General features: G+C 40.2%; 1 long non-coding RNA gene across 1 annotated transcript; it reads left to right on the top strand.

Annotated features, from left to right (window-relative positions):
* LOC138365939 (uncharacterized) lies at positions 1-1,402 on the top strand. The gene is made up of 2 exons (XR_011229082.1): positions 1-293; positions 683-1,402. It is a non-coding gene; the product is annotated as an uncharacterized lncRNA (long non-coding RNA).
* Positions 1,403-16,263: the final 14,861 nt, after the last annotated feature.

Raw genomic sequence — 16,263 nt, 5'->3', positions numbered from 1 at the left:
GGAGGCGTGAGGCTCGCTTCCGGAGGACCTTGACCTCACTTGAGTGCCAGACATCGCAGGGGGAAGCCGCGCTCCGTTTGAGCTCCCGCCAGAAGGGAACCCCTAGTGATATATCTCGAAGAGAAGAGAAGTGTGTAGACGTACCAGCTGTGGAATCGAGCTGGGAACGTTGCGGTCTCAAGTCCTGGTCGACGAGCAGATATTAAATCGCCCAGAAGCATTATTGTGGGCTGTGTGGAGCGCCCTGACCAGACGCCGTCAGAGGAAAAGCGCCCTCGATCAGTTAATCTGTGGTAAGCACGATATACGCCAGTTCATAGTGATCGCTTGTAGTTTGGTCGTGTGCCCAGCGACAGTAGCAATGTTTATTTATAAGTTAGACATGTTTTAATAAGGCAGAAGGCCTGAAATAAGAGAGTGGAGAGGGAGGAGCACGGAGCGACGTCCGTCCCCTCTGAGCTCTGACCGACGACTGAGGGAGCCCGGCTCCGGATGGAGGAAGACCCTCCCAGCGAGTGAGGACCGCCGCCCGGCGAGGTGGAGTATGGACCCGCCCAAAACGGGGGAGTCCACTCTCACTGTATGTAGAGAACAGATAGAGGTTTGAGGCAAGCATATTGTGTGGTTATTTTTGTTTACGTGTTAAAGGGGAACATTTTATTGGAACGTCGATGGGTTGCAGGTTTGTCTTTGGGGAAGAAGTTGCTGAGAACTTCGAAGCCAGCAGAGGAAGTAGCTGATGAGACTCCAAGGTAGTGGAGCAGAGGACCTCGAGCTGTGAGGAGAAGCAGCAGTGAAGAGGAGTGTCACGTGCTTCTGTAGAGGTGGTGTAGCAGCCAAGAGAGCTGTGGAAGAACCTAACAGAAGGGTGAAGCACCGTAGTTGCACAAGGAAACTTCATGATAGCAGCCTGGAGGAGCTGCAGAGGATCCTGGTAGTGAAGCCCGGAAGAACCTAAGGATATTAGGGTTGTGAACTTCCAGAGGTGGAAGGGGAAGTTCTGGTGGATTACTAGTAGGGAGTTGATAGTGTTTGGTTGTCATTAGCGTGCAAGACGCAGTGAGAGGTGAGTGACTGTTGGCATTCTTATGTCAAGGAGTTTTTTATAATGAAGTATCAATGAACATTTATACTGGTATATGTTATTGCATTCAAATGCTGATTTTCTATATATATGTTATCTTGCTGATGGTGCAACAGTGTGTAGGCTTGACCAACTTGAGGAGGTTAATAGTATCAGGTGGTGAACCAGGAGATAGGATACCACTTGATAAGCTGATAATAGAGTTCTGATGGTATTGGAGTGCAACCTGATTGTGATATTATAGAGTATAGGATTCATTATTATTATATGTGTGTATGTATCGTGTATGTGCTTTGTTCAGTAAATGTGTCACAATTTGCTGGTGTTTGCCCTTGTCCTAGTGAGGCTTCCCAGGAGGTAGTAAAGAAGGAGAGAGAAAGAACCAAGAACCACTGCTGTGGACAGGGTAGGAGGTAATACTAGTAAGTCATAGGGGATTGAGGAGATCATATCTTATCTAAGGAGAGAGTGGGGAGTCACAGCGGCTCGAGTGGGTGTGTGCACGTGACAACGAGGCTAAGTGTTGGAGCCGCATCCCCTAAACGTGTGACGTTGAGCCCCTCTCCAAGAGCCAGAAGCGCCTAGTGTGATCTCCTAGTGAAGTGTAAGCACTCTACCGAGTTGTGGGTTGGGTTGTCCGTAGAGAAGGATCAACGACGACAACACCAACCAACCCACAGTCTATAATACAACTCTCCTAAACACGAGAGTCAAGTATACAACTTTAGAACACTTTCCCACCAGGAGACTCGAACCCTAGCCAGCACAGAAGCCTTCCAGCAACTGGCATAACAGGTACGCCTTAACCCTCTTCACCACCTGCTCAGACCCTTAAAAGAGATGGTAATTTCGGAGTATTTAAATACCACAAAGATCGCCACCTCCCAAGAGCACTAGAGCAAGTGAGGGGTCATTTAGACGTTAATTTCATCAAGTCCCTGTTAATATGGGAAGACACAGTGTCTATGCTTAAGGCACAACTCTCCTAAACACGAGAGTCAAGTATACAACTTTAGAACACTTTCCCACCAGGAGACTCGAACCCTAGCCAGCACAGAAGCCTTCCAGCAACTGGCATAACAGGTACGCCTTAACCCTCTTCACCACCTGCTCAGACCCTTAAAAGAGATGGTAATTTCGGAGTATTTAAATACCACAAAGATCGCCACCTCCCAAGAGCACTAGAGCAAGTGAGGGGTCATTTAGACGTTAATTTCATCAAGTCCCTGTTAATATGGGAAGACACAGTGTCTATGCTTAAGGCACAACTCTCCTAAACACGAGAGTCAAGTATACAACTTTAGAACACTTTCCCACCAGGAGACTCGAACCCTAGCCAGCACAGAAGCCTTCCAGCAACTGGCATAACAGGTACGCCTTAACCCTCTTCACCACCTGCTCAGACCCTTAAAAGAGATGGTAATTTCGGAGTATTTAAATACCACAAAGATCGCCACCTCCCAAGAGCACTAGAGCAAGTGAGGGGTCATTTAGACGTTAATTTCATCAAGTCCCTGTTAATATGGGAAGACACAGTGTCTATGCTTAAGGCACAACTCTCCTAAACACGAGAGTCAAGTATACAACTTTAGAACACTTTCCCACCAGGAGACTCGAACCCTAGCCAGCACAGAAGCCTTCCAGCAACTGGCATAACAGGTACGCCTTAACCCTCTTCACCACCTGCTCAGACCCTGGAAGGCTTCTGTGCTGGCTAGGGTTCGAGTCTCCTGGTGGGAAAGTGTTCTAAAGTTGTATACTTGACTCTCGTGTTTAGGAGAGTTGTGCCTTAAGCATAGACACTGTGTCTTCCCATATTAACAGGGACTTGATGAAATTAACGTCTAAATGACCCCTCACTTGCTCTAGTGCTCTTGGGAGGTGGCGATCTTTGTGGTATTTAAATACTCCGAAATTACCATCTCTTTTAAGGGTCTGAGCAGGTGGTGAAGAGGGTTAAGGCGTACCTGTTATGCCAGTTGCTGGAAGGCTTCTGTGCTGGCTAGGGTTCGAGTCTCCTGGTGGGAAAGTGTTCTAAAGTTGTATACTTGACTCTCGTGTTTAGGAGAGTTGTGCCTTAAGCATAGACACTGTGTCTTCCCATATTAACAGGGACTTGATGAAATTAACGTCTAAATGACCCCTCACTTGCTCTAGTGCTCTTGGGAGGTGGCGATCTTTGTGGTATTTAAATACTCCGAAATTACCATCTCTTTTAAGGGTCTGAGCAGGTGGTGAAGAGGGTTAAGGCGTACCTGTTATGCCAGTTGCTGGAAGGCTTCTGTGCTGGCTAGGGTTCGAGTCTCCTGGTGGGAAAGTGTTCTAAAGTTGTATACTTGACTCTCGTGTTTAGGAGAGTTGTGCCTTAAGCATAGACACTGTGTCTTCCCATATTAACAGGGACTTGATGAAATTAACGTCTAAATGACCCCTCACTTGCTCTAGTGCTCTTGGGAGGTGGCGATCTTTGTGGTATTTAAATACTCCGAAATTACCATCTCTTTTAAGGGTCTGAGCAGGTGGTGAAGAGGGTTAAGGCGTACCTGTTATGCCAGTTGCTGGAAGGCTTCTGTGCTGGCTAGGGTTCGAGTCTCCTGGTGGGAAAGTGTTCTAAAGTTGTATACTTGACTCTCGTGTTTAGGAGAGTTGTGCCTTAAGCATAGACACTGTGTCTTCCCATATTAACAGGGACTTGATGAAATTAACGTCTAAATGACCCCTCACTTGCTCTAGTGCTCTTGGGAGGTGGCGATCTTTGTGGTATTTAAATACTCCGAAATTACCATCTCTTTTAAGGGTCTGAGCAGGTGGTGAAGAGGGTTAAGGCGTACCTGTTATGCCAGTTGCTGGAAGGCTTCTGTGCTGGCTAGGGTTCGAGTCTCCTGGTGGGAAAGTGTTCTAAAGTTGTATACTTGACTCTCGTGTTTAGGAGAGTTGTGCCTTAAGCATAGACACTGTGTCTTCCCATATTAACAGGGACTTGATGAAATTAACGTCTAAATGACCCCTCACTTGCTCTAGTGCTCTTGGGAGGTGGCGATCTTTGTGGTATTTAAATACTCCGAAATTACCATCTCTTTTAAGGGTCTGAGCAGGTGGTGAAGAGGGTTAAGGCGTACCTGTTATGCCAGTTGCTGGAAGGCTTCTGTGCTGGCTAGGGTTCGAGTCTCCTGGTGGGAAAGTGTTCTAAAGTTGTATACTTGACTCTCGTGTTTAGGAGAGTTGTGCCTTAAGCATAGACACTGTGTCTTCCCATATTAACAGGGACTTGATGAAATTAACGTCTAAATGACCCCTCACTTGCTCTAGTGCTCTTGGGAGGTGGCGATCTTTGTGGTATTTAAATACTCCGAAATTACCATCTCTTTTAAGGGTCTGAGCAGGTGGTGAAGAGGGTTAAGGCGTACCTGTTATGCCAGTTGCTGGAAGGCTTCTGTGCTGGCTAGGGTTCGAGTCTCCTGGTGGGAAAGTGTTCTAAAGTTGTATACTTGACTCTCGTGTTTAGGAGAGTTGTGCCTTAAGCATAGACACTGTGTCTTCCCATATTAACAGGGACTTGATGAAATTAACGTCTAAATGACCCCTCACTTGCTCTAGTGCTCTTGGGAGGTGGCGATCTTTGTGGTATTTAAATACTCCGAAATTACCATCTCTTTTAAGGGTCTGAGCAGGTGGTGAAGAGGGTTAAGGCGTACCTGTTATGCCAGTTGCTGGAAGGCTTCTGTGCTGGCTAGGGTTCGAGTCTCCTGGTGGGAAAGTGTTCTAAAGTTGTATATATATATATATATATATATTAGTATATTTTGGTAGCAGTCTTTCCTGTAGACATATTTTATTAAATATGACCGAAAAAGTAAGATTAATAATTCTAACACGAATTTTCTCAATCTTTCGTACATTATGCTTCACTGTTGGAGGTAAATCAAAAATCACTTCTCCAAAATTCATTTTTATTTCTAGTCTGACGCGACACGGGCGCGTTTCGTAAAACTTATTACATTTTCAAAGACTTCACAAATACACAACTGATTAGAACTTGCGTTTCCCTGATTTTATATCTACATTTGAGTGAGGTGGGAAGGGTGATGTGGCATTACATTTGAGTAAGGTGGGAAGGATGATGTGGCATTAGAGGATATTAATAGGGTATTAAAAGTATCAACACAAGACAGAACACGAAACAATGGATATTGAATAGAAGTGTTTGTAGAAAGCCTATTGGTCCATATTTCTTGATGCTTCTATATTGGAGCGGAGTCTTGAGGTGGGTAGAATATAGTTGTGCAATAATTGGCTGTTGATTGCTGGTGTTGACTTCTTGATGTGTAGTGCCTCGCAAACGTCTAGCCGCCTGCTATCGCTGTATCTATCGATGATTTCTGTGTTGTTTACTAGGATTTCTCTGGCGATGGTTTGGTTATGGGAAGAGATTATATGTTCCTTAATGGAGCCCTGTTGTTTATGCATCGTTAAACGCCTAGAAAGAGATGTTGTTGTCTTGCCTATATACTGGGTTTTTTGGAGCTTACAGTCCCCAAGTGGGCATTTGAAGGCATAGACGACGTTAGTCTCTTTTAAAGCGTTCTGTTTCGTGTCTGGAGAGTTTCTCATGAGTAGGCTGGCCGTTTTTCTGGTTTTATAGTAAATCGTCAGTTGTATCCTCTGATTTTTGTCTGTAGGGATAACGTTTCTATTAACAATATCTTTCAGGACCCTTTCCTCTGTTTTATGAGCTGTGGAAAAGAAGTTCCTGTAAAATAGTCTAATAGGGGGTATAGGTGTTGTGTTAGTTGTCTCTTCGGAGGTTGCATGGCTTTTCACTTTCCTTCTTATGATGTCTTCGATGAAACCATTGGAGAAGCCGTTATTGACTAGAACCTGCCTTACCCTACAGAGTTCTTCGTCGACTTGCTTCCATTCTGAGCTGTGGCTGAGAGCACGGTCGACGTATGCGTTTTACTATTTACTATAAAACCAGAAAAACGGCCAGCCTACTCATGAGAAACTCTCCAGACACGAAACAGAACGCTTTAAAAGAGACTAACGTCGTCTATGCCTTCAAATGCCCACTTGGGGACTGTAAGCTCCAAAAAACCCAGTATATAGGCAAGACAACAACATCTCTTTCTAGGCGTTTAACGATGCATAAACAACAGGGCTCCATTAAGGAACATATAATCTCTTCCCATAACCAAACCATCGCCAGAGAAATCCTAGTAAACAACACAGAAATCATCGATAGATACAGCGATAGCAGGCGGCTAGACGTTTGCGAGGCACTACACATCAAGAAGTCAACACCAGCAATCAACAGCCAATTATTGCACAACTATATTCTACCCACCTCAAGACTCCGCTCCAATATAGAAGCATCAAGAAATATGGACCAATAGGCTTTCTACAAACACTTCTATTCAATATCCATTGTTTCGTGTTCTGTCTTGTGTTGATACTTTTAATACCCTATTAATATCCTCTAATGCCACATCATCCTTCCCACCTTACTCAAATGTAATGCCACATCACCCTTCCCACCTCACTCAAATGTAGATATAAAATCAGGGAAACGCAAGTTCTAATCAGTTGTGTATTTGTGAAGTCTTTGAAAATGTAATAAGTTTTACGAAACGCGCCCGTGTCGCGTCAGACTAGAAATAAAAATGAATTTTGGAGAAGTGATTTTTGATTTACCTCCAACAGTGAAGCATAATGTACGAAAGATTGAGAAAATTCGTGTTAGAATTATTAATCTTACTTTTTCGGTCATATTTAATAAAATATATATATATATATATATATATATATATATTATATATATAATATATATATATATATATATATATATATATATATAATATATATATATATATATATATATATATATATATATATATATGCGAACATATATATATGCGAACAAGCCTGAATGGTCAAGTGGATTAATGGATTAAGGCGTCTTGTACATACCAGTTGCGTTGCTTCTGGGAGTATGGGTTCGAGTCACTTCTGGGGTGTGAGTTTTCAGTTATATATATATTATATATATATATATATAATATATATATATATATATATATATATATATATATATATATATATATATATATATATAATATATATATATATATATAATATATATATATAATATACATATATATATATTCTACCCAACCCATTTTCTTCGAAAATGCCTCAGTGAACAAGTGCTTCCCCGTTCATTATTACCCAACAGCGTTCTTAAATTGTCAGATCAGCCGTTTGATGAGATACCCCGCATAGTGCTTATGAAAAACATCGATTTACTTAAATTTGAAGTTCGTGAATGTTTTAAAGTTGTGAATAACTGTAAGTACGCTTTTCTCCAAGCCATTCCGCCTGAGTGGAACCGTTGTATGATGGATTACTGTTATACTACTTTGAGGTCTACCTGCAGAAAGGTGAGTACTAAACTTGATTTTAAATTAAAGAAACTTATTCAACAAAGTGACTGGAATAAACACTCCAACCGGGATTTTGTTATAAACCTCTCGGATAGACAGCTTGATAATGACACGATTACTGCATTAGGATATGGCCTGAGCTTTGCCACATCTAACGGAACAGTCAATTATGTGGATATTGCCAAAGGTTTCAGCAATCTTGAAAAGTATAGCAATGTCTCAGTTGAAGATATTAATGTGTGCAAAGGTATGATGTATGGCGTTTTACTTAACAATTCTGTTCCTAATTGTCCAAGTCGATTTGTTCATGCGTTCAAAAATCTCAAAAAAGATAGTTCATTACATATTACCAAGGCTGATAAGTCAAATGCAGCAGTTATTATGAATAAAGATGACTATGTCCGAAAAATGGAGTTACTCTTGAAAGACAGGGATACTTATCTATTGGTTAACAGAGATCCTACTGAAAAAGTGATTGCACATTTTAACAAAACTCTTAAAATTGTGTGTAAAGGCGATAAAGAGTTGATATCTAGGCTAACAAGTCGATCCCCCTCTCTTCCTTACATGTATGGTCTTATAAAAACTCATAAGCCATATAATCCGGCAAGGCCGATTATTAGTTCAATTGGTTCGGCGGCTTATAAACTCTCTAAGTGGTTAGTCAAAGTTTTGTCCCCTATAGTTGGTACTATTTCCAACTCACACTTGACAAACAATGTGGACTTAGTTAATAAGCTATCCACACTGAATTTAAATTTTGATTTTAAACTTATAAGTTTCGATGTGACCTCTTTATTCACTAAAGTTCCTGTTGATGATCTGTTAGAATTTCTACGTGAGGAACTGCCTAAATATAATTTGAGCTTGCAGACCAATAAAGTATTGGAACTTATTAAATTGTGTATAAAAGACAATTATTTTAGTTTTAATGGAAAAATTTTCAAACAAACATTTGGTATGGCGATGGGCAATCCCCTGTCCCCAGTTTTAAGCAATTTGTATATGGAATTCTTTGAAACAAAAATCTTATCCAGGATTATCCCGGCTAATGTAGTTTGGTTTAGGTATGTTGATGATATTTTGTGCTTATGGCCGTGCAACAAAGACCAGATAGTTTTTCTTAATGAACTCAATTCTTTGGTACCTTCAATAAAATTCACTTGTGAGACTGAGGAGAATGGTACTCTTCCGTTTTTGGACATTATGATTCATAGAGTCACTAGAAAGTTCAAATTTAATGTGTATAGGAAACCTACCAACGTGGGGTCGTATGTTCATTTTTATTCGAATCATCATAGTAAAGTTAAACAGGCAGTATTTTCAGGAATGTTTCTACGAGCTTTGAGGGTTTGCAGCCCTGAGTTTTTTGATGAAGAGATTGCTAAAATATATGAAATTGGGAAGAGTTTACAATATCCTAAGAGGTTTTTGGATTTCTCGTTTGTACAAGCCAAGCGTACGTTTTATAATCACGTCCCTAAGGCGAAACCAAAAATTATTAACTCATTGGTGGTACCTTATGCGAGTGGACTTGAAAAATTGTCTCTGATTTCTAAGAAACTTAATATAAATTTGGTGTTCACTAATAGTACGATCAAATCCAATTTAATAAAAAACTCCCCTGACACAACAGGTTGTGTGTATTCGATTCCCTGCAATGATTGTGATTCTGTGTACCTTGTATTCGATTCCCTGCAATGATTGTGATTCTGTGTACCTTGGACAAACAGGAAAGTCCTTACAATTGCGGTTGTCACAACATGCTTATAGTATTAGAACTGCCCAAACGTCTAATGCATTGTATCTACATACGAGTTTATGCGATCACAATATTAACTGGAATGGGGCAAAAAGCATTACCAATTGTGGGGATTTCGTGGAACGGAATTTGATTGAGTCTGCTCTAATCAGTCAGTGTCCAAATCTTCTTAATGTTAGTACTGGTATGTACAAACTTGATCCATTTTTAAGTTATAATATTGCACAACAGTTTAAGAAACAACTCTGATAGAGAGGCTTACAATGTCTCATTATAATTGTATATTCATATATTGTGTGTTCATGAGGCTTTTCTTTAATCTTTCATCCTTATTCTCTGACCGCTTAATCCTCTTTGACCATTCTAAGCTAAGCTATACCTGTTTTTGGTTAATTCTTTCCCTAGGGATGGGTTGGTCAGGTGTCGGCCTATATATCCTCCCCCTTCCCTTCTCCTTAGTCAGTCTGGTGTTGACAAAGGCTTTAACAAGCCGAAACGTTCACCTCATTTCATATTTCTCTGTGGATTTTCCGCATAAAATGATCAGTGTTTTGTGATCGTCAATTGCATATATATATATATATATATATATATATATATATATATATATTATATATATATATATATATTATATATATATATATATATATATATATATATATATATTTATATATATATAGGGATTTATATATATATTTTGGGGGATATAAGGAAAATCCAGGAGCAGGGAGCAGCCTCAGGCCTCATTCTCAATGCATCCAAATGTGAAATAATCTCCCGCAACCCAGACATCACTGGGCAAATACAAAATGCTCTTCCAGACACTCTCGTTGTCGAGCCACCGGACTGCACTCTCCTGGGTGCCCCCATTGGCCCACGAGCAATCGAGGAGGTCCTGGCTGCAAAAATCACTGACCTAAAGAGAATGCAGGACAGGATTGACAAGATTGATGCCCATCATGCTCTCTTTCTCCTTACAAGATGCCTGTCTCTCCCTAAGTTGACCTACTTTCTGAGATGTTCTCCATCCTACAGCAGCCCTAAGTTAAATGTGTATGACACCCTTCTGAGGTCCATGCTGGTGAAAGTCCTGAACCTGCCATTGGACGACTCTCAGTGGGAGCAAGCAACCCTTCCTGTAAGACTCGGCGGCCTTGGTGTCCGTACAGCCTCCCAAATTGCTCTACCAGCCTTCCTTTCCTCCTCTCATGCATCGCACGACCTCGTCAGAGATATTTTACCTGCAACCCTGAGAGATTCAGCAGGATTACACGATCCTGCTTTCACTGAATGTTCAAATCAGTGGAATGTTCTTGCAGCCCCAGCAACCATTATAGAGCCAACAAAACAACACAAACAGTCCGGCTGGGACCACCCTCTAGTGGAAAAAGTAGCTGATGCCATGCTAAGCGTCGCAACATCAGACAAGGAGAAAGCCCGCCTCAGAGCAGTGCGTGCCCCCCATGCAGGAGACTTCCTCCTGGCAGTACCCATGTCTGCAATGGGCACGCGCCTAGATCCAGAATCCCTTCGTGTAGCAGTGGCCCTCCGCCTTGGTGCCCCAATTCACACTGAATACAAGTGTATTTGCAACAGGGTGGAAGCAGACCAATACGGACTGCATGGGTTGCATTGCGGAAGCACAAAGGGCTGGCATGCAAGACACAACGAGGTCAATGACACCATCAAGAGAAGCCTCGTCTCAGCTGGGTGCCCAGCGGAGAGAGAACCTCGCATCCTAGGGGTCCAAAACCCGGATTTCCCAGCACTTCGCCCTGATGGCATCACCATATACTCATGGAAGGAGGGTAGACAGTTGGTGTGGGACTACACATGTGTATCCACCCTGGCTGACACCTATGTACACTTGGGAGCTGATCAAGCAGGTGGGGCGGCCAACCACAGGGAAACAGCAACATCACTCAAGTACAGGCGACTGGAAGGTCAATACCTCTTTGTTCCCATAGCGTCTGAGACGCATGGCCCCTGGGGCAAGAGTGCCTTGGGATTTCTCAAGGAATTGGGGTCCAAGCTCATTGACGTCACCAGAGACCCAAGGGCTTCCAGTTTTTTATTTCAGCGTCTCAGTGTGGCGATCCAGAGGGGAAATGCTTGCTGCGTCCTCGGTTCCTGTCCAGAAGCGGAGGAGCTTCAAGAGATCCATAACCTTTAGGCATTTGTCTTGTATGTTTTGTAACCTTTAAATACACAATAAAGGAAAAAAAAAAAAAGGGAAGGGGGTGGTAGGAGAAAAGCACACAGAAACTGTATTGGAGGGGACCCACATTCCCTCCAATGTGTTATGTGTGGTTTCCTCCGAGGCTATGGGTCCCCCTTCTTCCAGCCAGAGGTGGTACTCTTTATATATATATGTATATATTAGGGGTGCAATTACAGGGACCCACATCCTCGAAGAAGAAAACGAAAAGCATTCAGAGAAGATCTTGTGGATGCTCACTGAATACTTTATTATTTTCTTCTCCTACCATCCCTATTATTTTTTTTGTATGAAATATAAATAAATATATATATATATATATATATATATAATATATATATATATATATATATATATATATATATATATATATATATATATCCCCCCATGTTTTTATTTTTATTGTCTTATCACCTGACCCAGTATAGGTCAAAATAAAATAAATATATAAATCTATATATAAAATCAACCAAACCTGAAATTTCCTTTCACTTGAGAATGAACCATGGAGGTTCGAAACGTTGTGCAAATTTCATAAATAAGTGTAATATATTCTATAGTAATTCACTTCTTTTCTTCACCATAAAATTACGAAAATGAGTTTTAGAGAACTCCTATTTCAGCTAAGCCCTGATGCTAAGAAAATTGTTAGAGGGAGAGTAGCCCTTAATCAGAAAATAGTAAATACAGTATATGCGGTCATATTCAATGAGACATGTTTGAAAGAAAACCTGCTGCCAGTATACACCATTATTAACCCACATGACCCAGCAGTCCGCAATACAGAGTTTACCTATAGGTATAGGCAAGAGCTCATTCGGCATCAACTAAACAAGAAGAAGGAAGCCCTCCAAACCCTTACAGAGCAGGCTGAGCATCTGTTAAACAAATGGACCCAGTACGACATCCCTATCCAACTCAAGCAAACCGTCAACAGTGAACTATTTAACCGGAAACAACAACATAAAACTAGTGTAGAAACAAAGACACTCCGTAAGTTAACAGCCCTAAACGGTGGACAGTTAAAGATCCCTCGTCCTAAAGATGGCTACATTAACCTGACTTCTTATGATCTTACCCAGGACCAACGAGACCTCTTAAATCTTGGTCTAAATTGTCAATTCATATCTAAACCAAAGATGCATCAAAAACGCCTGGAAATCGAAATGCTTCTGGACGACATCCATAAGCTAGAAGACAACAAAAAAGTCATCACCACTGACACACTTCAAGCTGAACTACTAACAGAAGCGTGGAAAAAACGAGGAACATATTCATCTACAATCTTAATCCCACGACTCAAAGAAGCAGCAAAACAACTAAAAAATCTGAAAGACGTAACAATAAGAAAAGCCGACAAGACAGCAGCATATGTATTGATTCCAACCCAAGAATATATGAACAAAATTAGCGACATCCGTAGTGATGACACCAAATTTCAACGAATCACGAGGAACCCTGTGGAAGACCTTAAACGGAAGGAAAACAAAACAATTACAGCAATCAACTCAAATAAAGGTAGTGTGCATTTCAATAAACTTCAAGGCCTCTATGGCTTAGGATATGCCTATGTCAATGTTAAGACACACAAACCAGGTAACCCACTACGCCCTACAATCAGCCAAATACCAACTCCAACCTATCACCTGGCAAAAAGACTCAATGAACTCCTAACTCCATTTACTCCAAGTAAGTATAGTCTACAATCATCAGCAGATTTCCTAGAATTAATGAAATCTACTCAGCCCGATGGAATCATTGCTTCCCTGGACGTCGAATCCCTATTTACCAACGTCCCAGTCGACACAACCATAGGAATGATACTAGACAGAGTGTACAGACGAGAGCACCCCCAAATTAGACATACCTGAGCCACACTTGAAGAGTCTTCTCGAAGCATGTACAAAGGAAGCCCTTTTCATCAGTCCACAAGGAGACATGTATTTACAAATAGATGGAGTAGCAATGGGCTCCCCCTTAGGAGGATTATTTGTTAATTTTTATATGGGAACCATTGAAGACAGAGTCTTCAGCAGCAGACAAAAACCAACTAAGCAGTCTCCGTGGTGTAGTGGTAAGACACTCTCCTGGCGTTCCGCGAGCGCTATGTCATGGGTTCGTATCCTGGCCGGGGAGGATTTACTGGGCGCAATTCCTTAACTGTAGCCTCTGTTTAACGCAACAGTAAAATGTGTACTTGGATGAAAAAACGATTCTTCGCGGCAGGGGATCGTATTCCAGGGACCTGCCCGAAACGCTACGCGTACTAGTGGCTGTACAAGAATGTAACAACTCTTGTATATATCTCAAAAAAAAAAAAAAACTGTATATTGCCGTTATGTAGATGACATATTCGTAATAGTAAAAGACTCAGATGAACTAATTGATCTAAAAAGCCATCTAGAGAGAGAGTCAGTACTTCGATTTACACATGAAAATAGTGAAAATAACAGTCTGCCATTCTTGGATGTACTAATAACAAAAACAGGAACCTCTTTAAGCACCAACGTATATACTAAGCCCACCAACATAGGATTATGCCTGAACGGTGGAAGTGAGTGCCCCCAAAGATACAAAGCCAGTGTTCTCAATGCTTATATTCGTCGAGCGCTTACCCACTGCTCTGAATGGAGCAACGTGAGTAGAGAGTTTGAAAGAGTAACTCAAGTATTGGTGAACAATGGATATAGCAACGCGGAAATAAACGCTGCTATAAGAAGACACTTGGACCGTTGGTATAATCCTGAACCTAGAACAGAAACCACAATACCTCCAATAAAATTATATTACAAATCAACCATGCACAGTGAACATATAAAAGAGGAAAAAATAATGAAACAAATAATCCGTAAAGGAGTAAAAAGCATTACTCCTAACCAAAATATAAACCTGATAATATTCTACAAAACCAAGAAGACTTCCAAATTCCTTATCAAAAAGAGCCCGAAGCCGACGGAGAACCCTCTACAGCAGTCAAGCGTTGTATACACGTACACTTGCCCCCACGAAGGATGTAACCTTCAATCTAAGTACATAGGTATGACGTCGACCAAGCTGACGAGGCGTTTGACATGCCATCTTCAATCCGGTGCCCCCAGGAATCACATGAGACAAGCCCATGACATCACCCTAATAAGAGAAATGTTGAACAAAAATACCTGTATAATAGACAAAACCGAAGATGCAAGAAGATTACAAATTTTTGAAGCAATTCACATAAGAATAGAACAACCTACCGTGAACACCCAAAACACGGAACTATTTACTCTACCCACCATGAGAGTAAGGACAAGACCAGAACATAACAATGCCAACACAGAAGACACCGTTCAACATAACAGGCCAATTACACCTGATTAATCTTTGTATGTAGAGAGCAGCTGCCTCGTATGGGCCAATAGGCCTTCCGCAGTTACCTCTATTCTTATGTATCCCCCCATGTTTTCACCTCTATTGTCTTATCACCTGACCCAGTGCGGGTATAAAATCAACCAAACCTGAAAATTCCTTTCACTTGAGAATGAACCATGGAGGTTCGAAACGTTGTGCAAATTGCATATATAAGTGTAATACATTCTAAAGTAATTCACTTCTTTTCTTCACCTTAAAATTACCAAAATGAGTTTTGGAGAACTCCTATTTCAGCTATGCCCTGATGCAAGGAAAATAGTTAGATGGATAGAAGCCCTAAATCAGAAAATAGTAAATACAGAATATGTGGTCATATTCAATGATACATGTTTGAAAGAAATCCTGCTGCTAGTATGCACCAATATATATATATATATATATATGTCGTACAGAGTAGCCAGAACGCACTTCTCAACCTACTATGCAAGGCCCGATTTGTCTAATAAGCCAAGTTTTCCTGAATTAATATATTTTCTCTAAATTTTTTCTTATGAAATGATAAAGCTACCCATTTCATTATGTATGAGATCAATTTTTTTATTGGAGTTAAAATTAACGAAGATATATGACCGAACCTAACCAACCCTACCTAACCTAACCTAACCTATCTTTATAGATTAGGTTAGGTAGCCGAAAAAGTTATGTTAGGTTAGGTAGTCGAAAAACAATTAATTCATGAAAACTTGGCTTATTAGGCAAATCGGGCTTTGCATAGTAGGCTGACAAGTGCGTTCTTGCTACTAGGTACGACATATGTATATATATATATATATATATATATATATATATATATATATATAATATATATATATATATATATATATATATATATATATATATATATATATATATATATATATATATATATATATGTATATATATGTATATATATATATATATATATATATATATATATATATATATATATATATAAATATATATATATATAAATATATATATATATAAAATATATATATATATATATATATATATATATATATATATATATATATATATATATATATATATATATATATATATTAGTATATTTTGGTAGCAGTCTTTCCTGTAGACATATGTTATTAAATATGACCGAAAAAGTAAGATTAATAATTCTAACACGAATTTTCTCAATCTTTCGTACATTTCTTTTCACTGTTGGAGGTAGATCAAAAATCAATTCTCCAAAATTCATTTTTATTTCAAGTCTGACGCGACACGAGCGCGTTTCGTAAAACTTATTACATTTTCAAAGACTTTAGTTTACAAATACACAACTGAATAGAACTTACGCATCTCCGATTTTATATCTACATTTTAGTGAGGTGGATGGGGTGAGGTGGCATTA

The sequence above is a fragment of the Procambarus clarkii genome, chromosome 18, assembly GCF_040958095.1.
Source record: "Procambarus clarkii isolate CNS0578487 chromosome 18, FALCON_Pclarkii_2.0, whole genome shotgun sequence".
Classification (NCBI taxonomy): Eukaryota; Metazoa; Arthropoda; class Malacostraca; order Decapoda; family Cambaridae; genus Procambarus; species Procambarus clarkii.
The sequence above is the reverse complement of the archived record's forward strand: the minus strand, read 5'-3'. Positions and strand labels throughout refer to the sequence as shown.